This window comes from Trichosurus vulpecula, chromosome 7 (assembly GCF_011100635.1).
Source record: "Trichosurus vulpecula isolate mTriVul1 chromosome 7, mTriVul1.pri, whole genome shotgun sequence".
NCBI lineage: Eukaryota > Metazoa > Chordata > Mammalia > Diprotodontia > Phalangeridae > Trichosurus > Trichosurus vulpecula.
The window spans coordinates 70301087-70316104 of NC_050579.1; positions in this window are offsets into that span (position 1 = coordinate 70301087).

Genomic DNA, 15018 nt, shown 5'->3' on the forward strand with positions numbered 1-15018 from the left:
TGAGATGCATTGTTCTGCAGTTTGAAACTATAACTTTATTTTTCATATCTGCTTATATTTGATTTCTTAGGCATCTGAGCTGATGAGGAAGAAAATGGGAGCAAATAGATAGGGAAATAGAATGTAAAAATATATGGAACATCCCCTTTTGGAGGATTTCACTTCACTTCAGGTGGCAAAGGAGGAAAAGCATACCAGGGGACTTAAACATACATATTGATTCTCCCTCTTGTTATAAGGAGATAATCACTCTATGAATCAATCAACCACTGGATCAGCAAACATCAAGTTTCTATTACGTCCCAGGGGTAAGAATGACAAAAGGAAAGCAGTCTCTGCTCTTTAAGGAACTTGCATTCCAAGGGAAAAGACAAAATACTCATGCACGGGGCATATAAGTGGTAAATAAAGCAACTTTGCTATGTTTCATCCCTTTCTCTTATTTTCTTCTCCATCCTCTTTCCTTTCTAATCCCCTTTCTCTTGTGTGTTGAACTTGTATCTTGTTCTGGTCCCCTGACCGTCATTGCCCTTTCTAGGTAGTGTAGTGAATCTGTAAGTAGCTAGTATAAGGAAATAATAGTAGGAAGTAAAGTTGCAAAGGGGAACCTAGAAGTAATTTAAAAACTGTCCCATAAATTAAGGGAACATGGTAATCACTTGCAAACTGTCTCAAATTAACTAAGGTCATATCCTGAGACTATGAGCTAAATTAGGAGAAACTACCTAGGCCTCATTGTAAGGGACCTTCTATCTTGCTAACTGCCTATGATAAGCTATGATAATAAGGTAAGTCTCAGATAAGCTCCAGATGTACAGTAAAAGCAGCAGAGTACCAGCAAGGCTTAATGCTAATGAGCTAACCATAAAGTGCTGCTGATAACTTCGGGATGATGTGGATATGTTAATGAACTAACCCTAAGGTGGCATGGGTAAGAGTTAGTATGTCACCCCTCCACAAATCCTCTAAAATGATATCCCCACACTCCTGTCCCCCAACTCTCCTCTATGTGCTATGAACCCACGCTGCCTAAGGGCTTCCAACTCTGATTTGTGGTTATATGAGAGACTCTCTGTGTCTTTCTAACTCCCCATTCTCTTCCTCATACTGCCTACCTCCCTCCATGACCCCATCCCCCATTCCCACACCTTCTGCCCCTATACTTTCCAGGATGTTAGTCTCTTTGCTGCCATTGTGGCAGCCGTTTGCTGCCATTGTGGTCTTTCCTGGCAAGTAACTTCATCGAACCAGAGGGACCTCCTAGTAGTCCCATTCTCTTGGTCGTAAACTGGGAGCATCAAGACTGAGACTATAAACTGTTCATGGTCTGAACAAGGTGGGAGCAATGAATTCATGGGCAGAAAGAAAGAGTGACTAGCTGAACTTTATATCCCTCTCAGGTGATTTTTCCCTTTTTCTTAGGTTGCAATAAATCAATTATTAATTCTATAAATTAATTGGCAGTTCATCTTGCCTCAGTCTCTCTCACTTACTTGCTTCTTTCTTTCATCTTGTCAAAGACCAAGGCAGCAGAGAAGTACAGAGGAAGAAGAATAAATGTGATCAGAATTAGTGAACAGAAATCCAACAGCAGAAAAAACTCCGGGTTTGCAATTCGATGACCTAGGCTACAATCCTGGCTTGGCCATTTACTCTTCAGAACACTGGGCAATTCATTTAACCTCTCTAGGATTCAATTGTTCATCTGTAAAATGATAGGGTTGGACTAGATAACCTCAAGGGTACTATCTAAATAAATCTATGAAGAAACTAGGTACCTATTATATAAACCAGGCACTATGCTATGAACTTTGGCCAATATCTCATTTGAGAGGTTAGATGCAACTGTAATCTTCATTTTACAATTGAGGAAACTGAGGTAGATGGAGGACATGTAACCCGATAAGGGTCACACCAATAGTAAGTGTCTGAGGCTGGATTTGATCTCAGATCTTCCTGACTTTAGGCCTAGCACTCTGTCCACTGTGACACTTAGCTATGCCTCTTTTGCCATACTCCTACAGTAATTCTCACACTAAACCTTTATGCAGCCAAGAAAGTAAACTTTAGTCCACATGCCTAGAGAACAACAAAAAATCATATGGAACAAAAAAGAAAGGACGCTTTGGGATGAAAGCGAGCCAAGAAGGATTCTGTGTTCTGTGCTGTGAAATCAAAAGACAGTGCAAAGCGGTAGGAAAGATTAGCTTTGGCAAAATTGGCTGGTGGCATGAGGATCTGGATTGTCTCACTTGAATTTTGGTGGTCTTTGGAATCCTTAGATCTCTTTGGAAGGATAACTAATTTGGTACGCAGACAGAGATGTTATTGTTGTTTGTAATTTGGGGTTTGCTTTCTCCTTTGTTTTGGCGTGTTGTGTCTTCTAGGGAGAGTCAATGATAGGTCTCACATATTCCTTAAAAGTATAATTTAGATAAGTGGTTTTTTTTCCTAGTCTCTAGCTTTTTTTTTTTAACTCTCATGATCAAAATTACAAATCCCCCTCTTGCGATGAAGAAGACACTTAGAGTAAAGCCATGGAGGAACAATCTTTTGTAATTTAGGTAGGACAGAGTCATAGCATGGAGATCTTGGATGGACTTTAGAGATCTTCTTGTCCAATTCTTTTCATTTTACAGATGAGGAAACTGAGATCAAGTGAGGTTAGGGGACTTGCCTAAGGCACAGAATGGTGGCCTAGAATATGAAAGATATCCTATTGTAGTGCTTAGGACAGGGCTGTCAAAAATGCAGCCTATGGGCCTTATGGGGCCCACAGTGTGATTTATGTGGCCCGCTTACAAGCATAGAAATTTACCTAAGTGCTTTAGTAAAGGAAGCTGAGCTACCACAGAGCTCTCACTAAAATGGCAAATCAAAATACACTCTATTGTTTCAATAAAAACCTAAGGTTGGACAGCCTTGGTTTAGGACATTGGACTTGGAGTCAGAAAGACCTGGTTCAAATCCCTCTCAGATAAAGAATAATAGTAATAACATTTAATTACTGTTTTTTATATGTTAACTCAGTCGATCTTCACAACAACCCTGGGAGGTAAGTATTATTATTATCTCCAGTTTAGAGATGTGGAAACTGAGGCAAATAGAGGTAAAGTGACTTGCCCAGGATTGGAACTCATGTCTTCCTGACTCCAATTTCTGAGTTCTATCTACTGTACCACCTACCTAGATGCTTCCTTGTAATTTGACCCTAGGTAAGTAATTTAACCTTTTTTTGACAAATTTCCTCACTAAAGTTTCTTCCATTCCTAAATCCAAGATCTTATAACCAAGTACTAAGTGTGGTTCAGTAGAGGTAAGTTTCAAACCCAAGTCCTCTGATACCAAATCCAGCACTTTGAAAGAGACCCCCATCTTCTTCCACATGAAAGAACACAGTCTTTCTATATGGTGATAGTCCTCCCATATTCCCATCAGTGCTGTTCTCTGAAAGGCTATGCAACTAGTGACAGGAAAAAAGCAGAATTAGAAGCAGGTGGGATTTAATATTTAGGCCCTTGCCCTGACACTCTCACTTTCAGCTCCAAATCCTTCCTCCTATGATGCAACAAAATGTCTAGTATTGTCTCAGCCACCTGTTCCAACACAGTTATTTCCCCCTATATGGTTAGAGGGGAGAATTACATGGTTTTCTCTCCTTTAGACTCAGGAGAATGAACAATGTAATTCCTGCCAAACACAAAGTGGAGTATTGGGCTCTTTATGTGTTGATTCCATTAATCCTGATACTGGGGGAAAATATTAGTTTCAATCACATACACATATTCATATATATATATATATACACATATATATATATATATATATAAATGTGTGTATGTATATGTAGGTATATGTATGTATATACACACATCTGTATTGTATATATATATATATATACGTGTGTGTGTATATGTGTATATATATATATACATATATATATATCTTAATCTATTGTTCTACATCTTTCTAATTATCTGACAAACACAAAGGATTATTCCAAGGGTTTAATTTTATGTATCTCAAGTTGAATAAAAACAAAAAACAAATTAATTTGGCACATTTCCTCCAATGTGCCCTGCTGTGGACAGTCTTTGTCTATGTATAGAATATATTGAATCCCAAGGTTTTAATAGATAATCATAAGGATGGTGAATTAAGAAGTGGGCAAAAGAGTCTAAGAAAGGGATGACAGAATAGTTGTCTTCAAATATTTTAAGGAGTGTTACCTAGAGGAAAGATAAGGTTTGTTTTATTTGGCCCCAGAGGGCAAAACCAGAAGCAATGGGTAGAATATATTTATCCTTTTACAAGGAAATTTAAGTTTGCTAGCAGAAAGATTTTTGACGATTTATAGCTATTCACTGCATTTTAACTGATTTGGTTGATAATGTGGTACAGTGAAAGGAAAGCCGGGTTTAAGATCAGAAGACCAGCACACGATTCCAAGCTCTGACCTTGGTCAAATTCCTTCACTTGATGATCTCAGTTTCTTCCTGTATAAAATTGGGGAATAAGGGTGTCAGGGAAGGGAGTGTTAGGAGTTTAGAGGACTTGGACTAGGTATTTAGTGAATGGAAGAGAGGGAATCATACTTTAGGTCCAGGTTAGATTACATGACATTCAAGGTCCCTTCCAGTTCTGAAGTGATTTGCTCCTATGAGGGTTCTGATCCAGTGACTATTGAAAATAAAGGGAAACAATTGCAGTCATCTACATGCCATTTTGCCTACACTCCAGCTTACACTTTCAGCAAGAAATGAAGGACCCACCTTAGGGACCTGGGCTCTGATTGGTGACCTTATTTTGCTCTGTCTCCGGCCCACTATGGAAGGCCACTCCATGACGTGCCACCAAGCAGGTATTCTCTCCCCTCTGCCTTGCCCCTCTTCTAATTTTAAGTCTGAGAATAGTAATGAAACAAGCATTATCATATCCTCATCTCCATTCACTGTGACTCCCTGTCTGAGTCACTCCTCCCTGGACACAATTTCCCTAGATAGCTATTAAGAGTCATAGACCCAGGGGTAGCTAGGTGGTGTGGTGAGTAGAACACCGGCCCTGGAGTCAGGGGGACCTGAGTTCAAATCTGGCCTCAGATACTTGACACGCTTACTAGCTGTGTAACCTTGGGCAAGTCATTTAACACCAATTGCCCTGCCTTCTCCTGTCCAAAAAAAAAAAAAAGAATCATAGATCCTTGGGGGCATGGCTCTCTTGCCTGCTTTGAGGACTGTATTTGTAGTTCTCAGGACAATACCTGGCACATAGCTGCACTTAACTTTTTTAATTTGTTCATTCATTCATTCACTTATCGGGGAGAATACAGTCTGAATTAATGAAAGAGTGGATTATATATATATACACACATATATACATACCTATACATATATAAATATATATGCACATATACACATGTGTATTTAAATGTGGATTGAAAATGCAGATATAGTAACTTAAACTAGGTTTTAAAAACCCGTTCATTTAAACTGTTCAAAATAGAGGTCCATAGGGGACCTATTTTAATGAAGAGATAAGATAGATTCGCAATTACCATATCAATTACTTGCATGCAAATGGATTCTTCTAAAAGGCTTTGAAAAAGTTTATCCTCTCAAGTGTTTTAAACATTCTTCTGCAATCCTGTTTATATTACTTTTAATTTGAACTCTATATGAAGGACAGTTTTCTTCAGTAAAAGAAAACTCCTGCTTGTCCCTTATCCAAATGATTACAAATTCCAAATGAATGTACTTGGAATTAATGAGGTTTCACTGCAAAAGAATCCTCTAGCCATACTATATTTCCAATGTCGACACTGATTCCCCAACTCTGTAACTCTAGACAACACAGCTATTTTTAGGCAACATTTCAATGACTGAAGGTTAATCGAAGGAGAAACTAAGGTAATTAGTACTGGGGTAGAAATTATATATTGAAAATATATTATCATCATTTTAGAGCTGGAAGAAATCTTTTGTTCAGTCATTTTTAGCTGTGTCTGACTCAATTGGGGGTTTTCCTGGCAAAAATACTGGAGTGGTTTTGTCATTTTCTTCTCCAGCTTACATTATGGATGAGGAACTGAGGTAAGCAGGGTTAAATGACTTGCTCAGAGTCACAAAGCTTGCAAGTGTCTGAGGCCAGATTTGAGTTTAAGTCTTTCTGACTCCAGGCCTGGAGCTCCATCAATTGTGCCACCTAGCTGCCTGGAAGAAATCTTGGAAGTCATCAAATTTAATACTCTTATTTTACAAATTTGGAAACTGAGACCCAAAGAGGTTAAGTGATTTGCCCAGAGTCAGGAAGCCACTAAGTGTTTGAGGGAGAATTCAAACTTGTCTTCCTGATTTCAAGTCCAGTGCTCTAGCCATTAAACATCACTGCTTCTCATATATCTTAATATTCTTTTTTAAAAATAAACAAGTATATACAATTTATCTTTAACATGGGATAGAAAGGATAAGAGGAGTTATAGTATAATAATACTAGCAAAAAGTAACATTTATATCATTTAAGGCAGAGTTTTAACTAGGATTTCCAGAACCTGGAGCAAATTAAGAGATAAGAATTTTCAGGTTATGAGCATTACAGAGCATGATTGAGATAAAGTAGAGTTAAATTGAGGAGCAGAGGAATTGGGAGGCCCAAGGCATTTGAATGTCATAGGGCAAGAAATCTGTTATCCCATTACTGAACTTAATGGGGAGAAAGGGAGTGACCTAGAGGTCCACATGTGATAGCAACAGGTATCTGAATAGAATGGAGTGAATTTTAAAGGAGAATTCATTGCTGAAGAGCCATGGAAGAGGGAAGATTTGAAAGCCATAAGGCAGTACGCTAACTACTCTTTCTCCACCTGTGCCAAGAGGTGTGAGAGAAAGAGCAGGACTCTAAGAGGAAGAGAGCTAGGGTGAAGGGAAACTTGTTAAAAATAGAGGACAACTCTTAAGTCTTTCAAAGTTGTTTCTTTTTACAATGCTAAATAAATTGTTCTCTGGATCCTTCTCAAATCCTTTCCAAGGTTTTCTGAAACTGAATTTGCTTTGCTTGACTATGCGATGTATTACAAGACTTTTTTTTCTTCTTTTTCCTTCCTTCCTCCCTCCCTTCATTCCTTCCGTCCTTCCTTCCTTCTTTCCTTCCTTCCTTCCCTCCTTCCCTCCTTCCCTCCCTCCTTCCTTCCTTCCTTCCTTCCTTCCTTCCTTCCTTCCTTCCTTCCTTCCTTCCTTCCTTCCTTCCTTCCTTCTTTCCTTCCTTCCTTCCTTCCTTCCTTCCTTCCTTCCTTCCTTCATTTCTTCTTTCTTTTCTTCCTTCTTTTCTTTCTGTCTTCTTTCTTCCTTTCTTTTTTTTTCTTTCTTTCCCATAGGTGTTGAGGAGGAAGAGAAAATAAATGCTTGTTAATTGAAAAAAAATAACAAAAACAAAACAGTAGAGGAAGGTTCCAAAGAGCATAGCAGAAAGTTAGAATAGGCTAGGGAAAAGGGGAAGACCAAGGGTGCGCTGGATAAAGCAGAAAGTTAGGGAAGGTTACAGGGAAAAGGGTTTTTTTTGTCTAGACACAAAGTGATTTTAAATCATGGGGATTCAAGGGTTTGACAGCAGGAATTTGCTAATCATAAAGTTTGGTGTTCACCAAGTATGGAGAGGCCAAATTAGCCACAAAGTTCTAATTAAAACAGTGAGCTCATGAATAAGGCATCTAACCTCTGTGGAACTTAGTTTCCCAATCTTTAACATGAGGGATCAGACTAGATGATTTTGAAGGTCCTTACCAGCACTAAATTTATAAGCCTACAATTATAATAATGATTGATGATTAACCATATTTTTATCCATTCCTTTTATCCCATATTAAGGTAAAACTGTTATGTATCTCTCTCCCTTCTTTATCTCTCATCCACATCCTTATTCTGAGGAACAAAAATAAATTTTCATATGTTTTTGTATCTTGCATAATTTCCACTACATTGCCTTAGTTCTTCTTTGAACAACTGTCCTGAATACAATGGATTTTATAATAGTCTTTTTTCCCCCTTTTATACTTACAAGTTTAGCCAGAGCTGAAGAAAACATTCAGCTGCTGTCCATAAGTAAAGAGTCTCACACTCATCTCTATCTTTATTCTATTTCTTCTGAGTTGGAAATACTTTGTTTCCTTCTCCCAAACCCCTGCAAGTGCACCTGAAAACTGAAATAAGCTGAGGCAGCAGCAGCTGCTACTAACACCTCCCCTTGGACAAAAGTTACATAGAGCCTAAAAGGAAACGGGAACCTTGAATGGAAATGGAGTCTTTGGTTCTCATGCATGGTTCTCTCTATCTTCAAAGCAGCTATAAGTTTGGTTTGGTAAGACCCTTTTTCACAGACTTGAGGAATTGCTAAAGAGAAAGAGGCATATTAGCAGGGAAGATGGCCAACAGCTTTGCCTTTGTTCTTTAGTAAATGTGGGTGAAAATCTCAAAGATTAATGAGTTAGCCAGTGCTGCTGAGGACCAAAGCAAGAAAATCATATTATCCCTTTTCCCCTTTGTTTTAGGCTGGACATTTCAAGTGGGAGACAGGGATAAAAAGCAGGCAAATAAATTTGGTTTCTTTGAAAGCTTTTTTGACTTCATCAATAAAAATACATCATCAAGGAAAAGTTGTCTTTTAAAAAATCTAAAATATGGGGGGCAGAGCCAAGATGACCGCATGAAGGCAGCGTCTTACCGGTGCTCTCTCACAAGGTCTATCAGATTCCTATAAAAAAGTGAATTTGAGCAGATTTGAGCAGTCTGCGTGGGGCAAATTTCTGAGCCAGGAGAGTCTGAAAGGCCGAAGGCACGAATCTGTAGGCTCGGAGAGTGCTCGAGGTGGGGAGCTGCTCCAGACCAAAGCGGAAGTGGCCAGCCGGGAAATCCACGTTGGAGATAGGATGGGAGAAAGCTGGGCATCCGAAACCAGCAGATATCCCCAGGCCTCCCAACACAGGATGACAGTCTATGGAAGCTAGGAGAGGCAGCGCAATGCCACCAGCCGGGAAAATACCTACCCCTGAGGCTTGCCGCCGGAAGAAATGAAATGGGGCTCGAACTTCCTGGAGACATAATGGCCAGGTAAACGGTTCTAATCCCCCCCCCACCCAGAGAATTCCTCGGGGGGGGGGGGGGAAGAAAGAAAGAAAGCTGGAACAGAGGAGAAAGAAGTGGGGCTTCAGTGGTCAAATAGTAGAAGTTCATTAGTGCCAGAGGGGCAGAGTCGGCAGGGGTCAACACCAGGAGCCCAGACATAATCTTGCTCCCCCAGGGGAAGTGCCAGACATCAGCTCAAACAACAAACAGCTGAGACCATTGCTGAAGAGCAACAGTGTTGGAGAGCACCCATAGGGAGTGAGATGTCAGGGAGTCAGACCCCTCCCCCACACCTCAGGAAACTGAAGGCTATAATTCTAGACTCACAATCCCCAGAATAAGAAATCTGGGACAGAGAGCCCTGAGCCCCAAAAGCAGAAATTTGTTGTAAAGCCAGGAAAAGGCAAACCAACAAACATGAAGAAGAACACAACAAAAAAACTGAGGACAGTAGATTCTTTTTATGGAGACAGGCAGGATCAAAATACCAATATGGAAGAGGAATTGCAATGACACTGTAGATACATCAGATACCTCAAAAGGTAATATGAACTGGTCTCCAGCCCAAAAAGCACTGCTGGAAGAGCTAAAGGAGGATTTTAAAAACCAAATTAGGGAGCTAAAAGAAAATATGGAAAAAAAAATTAGCGAAATGGCTACGGAGATTCAGAATCTAGAGAGAGAAAATCACCCTGAGAGGCAAAATCAACCAATTGGAAAAGAAGACTCAAAAGCAAAATGAAAACACTAACTCATTAAAAATTAGACTTGAGCAAGTGGAAGCTAATGAATCTATGAGGCACCAAGAAGTAGTAAAACAAAATGTAAAGAATGAAAAAATAGAAAAAAATGTGAAATGTCTGACTGGGAAAACAACTGACCTGGAAAATAGATCCAGGAGAGACAATTTAAGAGTTATTAGTCTACCGGAAATCCAAGATGAAAAATAAAGAGCCTTGACAGTATCTTCGAAGAAGTTATCAAAGACAACTGCCCAGAGGTCCTAGAACCAGAGGGCAAAATAGTCATTGAAAGAATTCACCGATCATCCCCTGAAAGAGATCCCAAACTGAAAACACCAAGAAATATTATAGCCAAATTTCAGAACTATAAACTCAAGGAGAAAATACTGCAAGCAGCCAAAAAGAAGCAATTCAAATATCATGGAACTACAGTCAGGATCACGCAGGATCTCTCAGCTTCCACATTAAAAGACAAGAGAAATTGGAATATGATATTCCGAAGGGCAAAGGAGCTGGGACTACAACCAAGGATCAACTACCCAGCAAAACTAAGCATAATTTTTCAGGCAAGGCGATGGACATTCAATGAAATAAGGGAATTCCAGACCTTCCTGATGAAAAGGCCAGAACTCAATGGAAAATTTTATTTCCAAATACAAGATTCACGAGAGACATAAAAAGGTAACCAGGGGGGAAAACCCCCACAAAACTTATTAACCAATAAGGGCAGGTTGTCTGCATCTTTATGTGGGAGTATATCATCACATGTATGTTATATATATATATATATATATATATATATATATATATATATATATATATACATACACACACACATACACATACATATATATGTCAGTCTTGCGAATGGTACAGCTATTATGACAATTGAAAGGGATACACATAGATTGTGAATGTCTGTATAAATTAACTGATGTAAAGATAAAAAAACATAAGTAAGAGATGTAAAGGGAGGGCTATGAGAGAAGAGGTAAGGAGGTAGTAGAAAAGGGTAAATTACCCCAAATGAAGAGGCACAAAAACGTATTATAGCAGAGGGAAAGAAGGGAGGGAGAACAGCAGTATTTGAGCATCACTGTGATCTGATCTGGTTCAAGAAGGGAGTAACATACCCTGATAAGTTTAGAAATCTTACTTGACCTATGGGAAGTAGGAGGGGAAGAGGGAAAAAAGGGAGGTGGATGGTCAGAACGGAGGGGAGAAGTAGCAAGTGGAAAACGGTAAGATAAGGGAGGGGAATACAGAGGGAGGGTAAACTGAGGAAGGCGGCGGTCAAAAGCAAAACTTTGTTGAGGAGGACAAGGGGAAAGGGAAAAATAAAAGCATAAACAGGGGGAAATAGGATGGAGAAAAATACACAGATAGCAATCATAACTGAACGTGAAGGGGATGAACTCTCTCATAAAACAGAAGCAGATAGCAGAATGGATTAAAAACCATAATCCTACAATATGCTGTTTACAAGAAACACATTTGAAACAGGGGGATACACACAGGGTAAAGGTAAAAGGCTGGAGTAAAATATATTGCACCTCAGCTAAAGAAAAAAAAGCAGGTGTAGCAATCCTAATATCAGGCAAAGCAAAAGTAAAGATAGATTTAATTAAAAGAGATAAGGAAGGACATTATATCCTGCTAAAAGGCACCATAAACAATGAAGCAATATCGTTGCTTAACATATATGCACCAAGTGGTAAGGCATACAAATTCTTAGAGGAGAGGTTAAGGGAGTTACAGGAAGAAATAGACAGCAAAACTATAATATTGGGAGATCTCAACCTCCCCCTTTCTGAACTTGATAAATCTAACCTCAAAATAAATAGGAAAAGAGTTAAGGATGTAAACAGAATTTTAGAAGAGGCACATATGATAGACCTCTGGAGAAAACTGAATGGGGATAAAAAGGAATATACTTTCTTCTCAAAAGTACATGGCACATACTCAAAAACTGACCATGTACTAGGGCATAAAAACCTCACAATCCAGTGCAGAAAGGCAGAATTAGTCAAAGCATCCTTTTCAGATCATGATGCAATAAGAATTATTTTTAATAAAGTACCATGGAAAAATAAGCTAAAAACTAATTGGAAACTAAATAATTTAATTCTAAATAATGAGTGGGCCAAAGAACAAATCAGAGAAACAATTAATGACTTCATTCAAGAGAATGACAATAATGAAACAACATACCAAAACTTATGGGATGCAGCAAAAGCAGTTCTTAGGGGAAGTTTTATATCCCTTAATGCCTACACGAATAAAATAGGGAAAAAAGGAGATCAATGATCTGGGCATACAGCTGAAAAAGCTAGAAAAAGAGCAAATTGAAAATTCCCAATTAAATACCAAATTATAAATTCTGAAAATCAAAGGAGAGATTAATAAAATTGAAACCAAGAAAACTATTGAATTAATAAATAAAACAAAGAGCTGGTTTTATGAAAAAACCAATAAAATTGATAAACATTTGGTCAATTTAATTTAAAAAAAGAAAGAAGAAAATCAAATTACCAGTATCAAAAATGAAAAGGGTGAGGTCACCTCTAATGAAGAGGAAATCAAACAATAATTAGGAATTATTTTGCCCAATTGTATGCCCATAAATTTGACAACCTTAGAGATATGGATGAATATCTACAAAAACATAAACTGCCCAGGTTAACAGAAAAAGAAGTAAAATTTCTAAATAACCCCATCTCAGAAAAAGAAATTGAGCATGCCATCAATGAACTCCCTAGGGAAAAATATCCAGGGCCAGATGGTTTTACATGTGAATTCTATCAAACATTTAAAGAACAACTAATTCCAATACTTTGTAGACTATTTGGGAAAATAGGTGTAGAAGGAGTCCTACCAAATTCTTTTTATGACACAGATATGGTACTAATACCCAAACCAGGTAGAGTCAAAACAGAGAAAGAAAATTATAGACCAATTTCCCTAATGAATATTGATTCAAAAATTTTAAATATAATATTAGCAGAAAGATTGCAGCAACTCATTGCAAGAATAATACACTATGACCAGGTAGGATTTATTCCGGGAATGCAAGGCTGGTTCAATATTAGGAAAACTATTAGCATGATTGATCATATCAACAACAGAACTGGCAGAAACCATATGATCATCTCAATAGATGCAGAAAAAGACTGACAAAATACAACACCCATTCCTATTAAAAACAATAGAAAGCATAGGAATAAATGGAACCTTCCTTAAAATTATAAATAGCATCCACCTAAAAGCATCAACAAGCATTATTTGTAATGGGGATAAGCTAGATGCATTCCCAATAAGATCAGGGGTGAAACAAGGATGTCCATTATCACCCCTACCACTCAATTTTATACTAGAAATTTTAGCTGTAGCAATAAGAAAAGAAAAAGAAATTGAAAGAATTAGAATAGGCAAAGAAGAAACTAAATTATCAGTTTTTGCAGATGATATGATGATTTATCTAGAGAATCCTAGAGAATCAAGTAAAAAACTACTTGAAATAACAAACAACTTTAGCAAAGTTGTAGCACATAAAATAATTCCACATAAATCCTCAGCATTCCTATACATTACTGACAAAGCCAAACAGCAAGAGATAGAAAGAGAAACTCCATTCAGAGTTACTGCAGACACTATAAAATATTTGGGAATCTATTTGCCAAGACAAACCCAGGGCCTATAAGAACATAGCTATGATACCCTTTCCATGCGAATAAAGTCAGATCTGAATAAATGGAAAAATATCAGTTGCTCATGGTTAGGCCGAGTTAATATAATAAAAATGTCAATTTTACCTAAATTAATCTTTTTTTTCTTTTAATTTAAATTTATTTATTTGACATATTTAGTTTTCAGCATTGATTTTCACAATAGTTTGAATTACAAATTTTCTCCCCATTTCTACCCTCCGCCCCCACTCCAAGATGGCGTATATTCTGGTTGCCCTGTTCCCCAGTCAGCCCTCCCCTCTATCACCCCCCTCCCCTCTCATCCCCTTTTCCCTTCCTTTCTTGTATGGCAAGATAAATTTCTATGCCCCATTGCCTGTGTATCTTATTTTTTAATTGCATGCAAAAACTTTTTTTTTTTGTTTTTGAACATCTGCTTTTAAACCTTTGAGTTCCAAATTCTCTCCCCTCTTACCTAAATTAATCTATCTATTCTGTGCCATACCAATCGAACTACCAAAAAATATTTTACTGAGCTGGACAAAATTATAACAAAATTCATCTGGAAAAACAAGAGGGCTAGAATATCTAGGGTATTAATGAAAAGAAATGCTAGAGAAGGTGGCCTATCCATACCAGATATTAAACTGTACTACAGAGCAGGAGTCATCAAAATACTTGGTACTGGCTAAGAAACAGAGGTGTGGATCAGTGGAATAGGATAGGAATACAAGATGGAGAAGTCAACAACTATAGCAATCTACTCTTTGATAAACCCAAAGAGGCCAGCTTCTGGGCTAATAATTCACTATTTCACAAAAACTGTTGGGAAAATTGGAAACTGGTAGGACAGAAACTGGGCATAGACCAATATCTTACACCATATACCAAAATAAAGTCAAAATGGGTTCATGATTTAGGAGTAAAGGCTGATAGTATAAGTAATTTGGGAGAGCAAGGAATAGTTTACTTATTAGATTTATGGAAAAGAAAAGAATTCATGACCCAACAAGAGATAGAGAGCATTACAAAATGCAAAATGGATAATTTTGATTATGTCAAATTGAAATGTTTTGTACAAAAAAAGCCAATGCAAGAAAAATTAGGAGGGAAGCAGAAAATTGGGAGAAAATCTTTACAACTAGTATCTCTGATAAAGGACTCATTTCTAAAATATACGGGGAACTGAGCCAAATATATAGGAATACAAGCCATTCCCCAATTGAGAAATGGTCAAAGGATATGAACAGGCAGTTTTCAGAGGAAGAAATTAAAGCTATCTATAGGCATATTAAAAAATGCTCTAAATCACTACTGATTAGAGAAATGCAAATCAAAACATCTCTTAGATACCACATTTCTCCTGTCAGATTGGCTAAAATAACAAAACAGGAAAATGATAAATGCTGGAGAGGATGTGGGAAAATTGGAACATTGTTGCATTGCTGGTGGAGTTGTGAGATGATCCAGTCATTT